The sequence below is a fragment of the Acipenser ruthenus genome, chromosome 2 (genome assembly GCF_902713425.1).
Source record: "Acipenser ruthenus chromosome 2, fAciRut3.2 maternal haplotype, whole genome shotgun sequence".
Classification (NCBI taxonomy): Eukaryota; Metazoa; Chordata; class Actinopteri; order Acipenseriformes; family Acipenseridae; genus Acipenser; species Acipenser ruthenus.
Genome location: NC_081190.1, coordinates 13,352,981 through 13,359,022, shown reverse-complemented (window position 1 = coordinate 13,359,022; position 6,042 = coordinate 13,352,981).

Sequence of the window (6,042 nt, the reverse complement as noted above, 5' to 3'; positions counted from 1 at the left end):
CATCTGTGTTGTTTCTTTTGAATACTTTTTAAAGGATGTTATAACAAGGGAAGGGGAACAAACAATGATTTGGTAGTAGTGTCACCATGTGTTACGCATTTTTAAATGTATAATTTGTTGTATTGTGGTTTATTAACACGTCATTTGGTGGTCCTGATTATGTTACTATACAGCACTGTCACATTTAGGATCCCAATGCAAGTTGCATTTTAAAGGTCCCTCTTAGTTTGGTCTCCTACTTTACATATTACTGTATGATTATATAAAAGTTGACTTGTATTTTACAGTATTGCAGTACACATTGATACCAGCAGGGACTGCTCCGAGCATAGCGAGTGAAGTTTACTGTAGAAAGTAATACCAGAAGACTTTTTCTGTTCAAATAAAGACAGACAATTGATATAACAGACTAACAACCTCTATAGGCAGTACCCAATTTCAGTAACTTGTGACGAAGAAAGTTCTAGCAAGTTTAAAATGTATTTAAAATGTAATAAATAATGTGAGACCTTTTTAAATTGTTTTTAAGGGTGCAGTCTTTTGTTAAGTTGGTACCTGATGCGTAATAGACCCAACTCGATGGCCGATACGGCTGCGGCCATCAGACCCAACAGTTTTTGGAACCACACCAAGGGGATCTTTGATCCCTGTTGGAATAGGGAGAGACAACCCTGAATAGTTGCTACTCTGTCGGCCGACAGGTATGCGTGCATCATACTGGAGTCCAGCCAGAGTGCCAAGTACGTCGTGCACCACACTGGTGTAAGCCGACTCATTGCATCGTTGATGGTGTGGCCCAGCCTCGTCAGATGCTGCGTCGCAATCATCGTGTAGGCCACTGATCCCTCTCGCGACTAAGCGCAAATCAGCTAGTCAGTGAGATAGTTGAGTACTCTTATCCCCTGCAATTGCAAGGGAGCCAGGATAGCATCCATGCATTTGAAAATTGTACGAGGAGCTAGGGAGAGGCTGAACAGCAGCATGGAGAACTTGTAAACGCTTCCCTGAAAAGTGAAGCAGAGGTACTGTGCTCTGGACGAATGGAAAGGTGAAAATACGTGTCCCGTAAGTCCATGGTAGTGAACCAGTCGCTCGGCTGGACTGGAGAATGTGATGGTGAGTCAGCATTTGGAACCTCCTTCAAGAATTTGGTGAGGAATCTTATGTCTAAGATGGGGCAACAGCCAACATCTTTCTTGGGTACCAGAAAATATCTCAAGTAGAACCCCTCTCCGCAGAGGTTGGGGTCTACGAGACGAATGGCTCGCATGCACAGCAAGGTGGCCACATCCTTTTTCAGTACCGAGACCTGAAGATGAATGTGTGCGTGACTCCTTGGAAGGGGGGAGGTACCCAAATGGAACTGCACTGCGTAACCATTGTGCACGGTAGTGAGCACCCCAGTATTGCAGCTGTTGTGCGGTGAAGGGGTAGGTCTGAGGCCGCAAGCCTTCAGATCCCCTGCTGGGGCTGCTGAGGTTGGGGCGGAGCACTCCGAAGCCACTGCCTAACGCTGTTGCGCGGACACACCATGCCCTGCGTTCCTTGTGCTCTGTGGAGAGGCTCAGTTTCCCATCGCCGCTGTGGCCATGGGCACTGGGACCGTCCTTGTGACGGTATGCACCTGAGGGGCCTGCCAATGGCTCGACCTACCCCACGCCGGAGCACGTGGAGGGAGCAACGCAGCTATCTGCCAAGATGCTTCGCGCAGTCGAAGGGAGTGCTGTAAAATCTCCTCCACAGCTGGCCCGAATGTATGTCCCAAGGATATCGATGAGTCCAGCAATGCTGCCTTATCCGCGTCGGGTACCCTTGCTTGCGACAGCTATAGATGTCTGTGAGCCACCACAGCCAGGCTCTGGCCTAGGTCTTGCCTTTGAAGACAGGAGAGCTGGAGCAGCGTACTGGTGAGGAGGTGGAGCTCCGTGGCCACAGGCTCTGGGAGAGGGGTCTTCGTGAGCACACCGTCTAAATATGTGGTGAGAATACCTGCCGTGTTAGCCAGGCAGGTCACTTGCGCCTCCACTGCGGAAGCCCTCTTTAGATGTGTCTCTGTAACCCTACATTGAGGGTTCAGGCACAACCGGGGGGAATCCTGCCAGGCCCAGTTTCTCCACGCCTTCCAATGAAGCAAGCCGAGTGGCTTTTTTCAACACTCTCTGAGCTAGGTTCCGCCACAGTCAACGGCGCCGGCTCCTCTTCCTCCATCTCTGTGGGGAAGGAGTCCTCATCCCATGAGGCCGCTAAAGATAGCGTGTCCTCCTCCGCCATCAAAAGCTGTGACTCCAGCTTGGCCTGGGCTCCTATGGGAGACCCACTGGCCGAAGTTGGTGCGGGTGGTAGCGGGGTCTGGCTTCTACTGGTGCCGCTGGAACTTGCTGCCTAGACAGTAGCTCAAGGACCTGGCCCATCTGCTCCTTGAGATAGATAATATTCCTCGCCTGCCTTGAGCGCTTCACCCTTCTCACCTGGGGGGAGGGGGAGCGACTGCGAGGTCTTGGCACAGGAGCCAGAGTGCAGGGAACTCCTGTGAGGGGCTCTGTGAGAGCTGGAGGAGTGGGGATGGGGCCTCGAGGGCTGCTGACTGCTCTGCCGTGGGAGACTGAGCGTCACTCTAGACCCATGGCCATTCTGAGCCTATTGCGACGTACCCTGGGCTAAAAAGTCGCGCAGAAGTCGCAGAAGTCCTCTTGGGCCATGGCCTCCGTGGCATGTTGGACCCCCAGGCACTGCACACAGAGCGGGTGTTTGTCACTGGGTGGTATATTCGCCTTACAGGATGTGCAGGCGTGGAACCATGGGATGCTCGTCATGGTTGCCACTAGCGAGTGCAACAAGCACTGTGTGCACGAATTGGTCCACTTGCACAGAAGCGCTATGCACACCGGGTGCACCAAGTTCTGTGCGCACCGAATGCACTGAGCGCCGTGCGCACTGAGTACCATGTGCACCGAGCACTGTGTGCACCATACAAGCCAACCTGTCACCACACAAGCCAACCTGTCACACTTATTTATGCTCAAAGAGATATGAGTGTTTAAAGGGTTATTATGAAAACAGAAGTCATCTATAAGATCTTTCTTCTCTTTTTCTTTTTTATTTTGTAGTTACAATGTTACTTGCTCTCAGGCAACGAAATGGAAGTAAAGGTCACTGCCCTATGTCCTAAGTGCTTACAATCGTAAATCATCGGATACTTTACTTCCTACTTGCAAATACAGACAGAATGCAACTTCCCTACTGAAAACATCTATGTCCTCAGGTAATGTTTTTGTAAATATGTAAGTTACCATGTCTGAACACTAGGTGGTACTCACCATGCAGTCCCTTTAATGGAAACTCAAACATTGTTGCTGGACAGAGTTTATTACAAGAGGTGTACAGTAAGTAACTCACAACCAAAAAAGACGTTATATAAACTTCATGGCTTTGGCTGCAAAATGTCTGTGGCTGCTTGTGGAAATTGTATTGCTGGTTGGCTGGTACCTCAGATAAATAAATAAAAAACGCATGAAAGAAAAAGGTTTAGTGTTTACGTGTTTCAATAAAACTGTAGGGCTCTTGAAGGATTGTATGGTCCTAATGTAACCACGCAGTTCTCAGTGGTTCTTTTAGATATGAGTTCACTGCATTAACTACGTGTGATGTGTTCCAAATGGTTATTTATGTGAATAACCATTGTGTGGGAATAGTTGAGTCGTCATCCTATGTTTGTACTAAAATAGCTACCACAACTGTTAAAAGAATTTAGAAACATGACCTTTATGGGTCAAGCTTGTAGCATTCAGGCCAGTTGCTATAAACCTGTATTGGAGACCATTTTACAGTATTTCTAAGTTCAAAACCAATGTTTTTATTTAAATTGTGAAGTCTGGATTTGAATTTTCATTTTCTTTAAACAATTAAAAATGTATTTTTGCAATTAAAAAAGGGATCTTTGCAACAGATTATCACGGTTTTTGCATGAAAGCGCAATTTGCACAATTTTTTGTGTAATGGAAATAAATAAAAAAAAAATGGCAAATGAACTTACCTTGAATTACACGTTTCTAGTTTCTTTTCTTCTTTTAATAAATGTGTTGCTTTGTGTCTTAAAACTAGCTCTTATCTTAAGACCGATTTGAAAGAGCTATAACCTACTTAAAAAGATTGGAATGGCTTTATATTTTGGTTTGGGGCAAATATTTGCCAGAACATCGAGTATCACACAGCATAGAAAGCTTTTAAAGACTAAAGTGAGACAGCTGCTAGCTTTCCAAAAAGTGTATTACTTGAGAAAAGTCAATGGCTGAGCTCTTAATGACAAGGCATTGTCTGTGTCCCCTCTGTTAGCTGCCCCTGATTTATGTGGCATTTATTGGCACTCCCATTATTCAGTTCTTTATTTAAACATGTTACCTCAAGTTATATATTGACACACTGTGGAATCCAGTGCTAATCCCAGTCTATTAGCTTTAACAACAATCTGTTACGATGAGGATCCTTCATCAGTGATGTCACCTTTTTAGTTTAAGTTTCTGTTTTCAAATATTTTAGCTACTGTAACACAAACTATATGTAGTAAGCATAGTTTCTTAAAAAAAAACAAAACAAAAAAAAAAAACATGTAATAGTCTTTATAACATTATGTTGTTAACTATTATGCTGTCAGATGTTTTTATACGGTGAAACAGAGCATTTAAAAGTACATTTTATTTGAAGTAAAGAAAATGGTTACTGTATGTATTATGCCAGTATATTACAATGAGTATTTAAAACAGGTTTGAACAATGTTTAAATACTTTAATCCAAGTGCATTAGTACTTTCATTTATACAGTCTATCTATTGAGCTGGTAACAGGTTTAGATACAGTTTCTGACATGACCGCATGGGTGGATTTGTACTGTGTGTTAAGCAGCACAATTCAGTCGTTTATGCTTTAAACAGAACTCTGTATAATATAGCACGACATTTAAAGGCCTGATTTCCCAAGCTTGATCCCGATGTAAAATGAACCAGGCCTAACTTTACATGCTGATTTGCTTTTCGGGAAGACATTTTCATTGGTATTTTTTTTTTTTTTTTGGAAATGCAGCATATATGGCTTCAAACACTACAGAAATGACAGACCATAACAATTTTATTTTTCAGTTCCAATAATAATAATATTGTTGCTCATTCAGTACTTTGCACTATTACATCCCGCAAAATGTATTGTCTGAATAATTCATTTCTGGCTTTGGAAACCTTATTGTGTGCGTTTTCCTTTTTGAAAAAAAAAAATGTAAAAGAAAAAAAAAGAGTGAGATCTGGCTCCTTTTGTTTGCTCATATAATAAGTACAGAATGTGTCATTAAATAGTTTGCATTAAGTACAATTGTTATTAATAGAAACAAATAAAGTAGCTTCTTATGAAAAGCTGCCAAGATCTAGGGCATACTGGATGATTAACGACACTGCTGTTGTGGAAAAAATATACGCTGCAGAACAATACAACTTTTCAGCAGAAGACAGACACGATTTAACTGTTTGATTTGGCCACCATTTTTCTCTAGCTGGGTTTCCATAGTTGAAAAAAGCATTAAAAACAGAGCAGAAGCATTTTCACTGGGACACAGCTATTTAAAAAAGCTTTACTGTGGCATACCATGGGTTTTACAGTTTCTTTAAACAATAATGCAACATACTATTTTTAATAGTAAGGTGTGGCAATTAGGTTATAACAACATTTGACAACCTATAACAGAGAACAAAATAGCAGATGCATTAACAAAACATATTAACAGGTGTTAATATGGTGTGGTGTGTACATTTAAAGCATCAGATTAGGTCAGACTCATAGCTTTAGTCTATTTAATTGCGAACACACATTCAACACTGACAAGCCTTGGCGCTGGCTTGGGGGCTTTATGCTTTTTGGAACTAAAGCTTTGAAGACAAAAGCAAAGTCTACAGCAGTGACTAGGGGATCAGGTTGCTCCCACGTGACCCTATGGAATCTCAGCTCCGGCTCGATGAATCCATTTTCACACACTGCGATCTCTCGCCAACATTCTGAATCA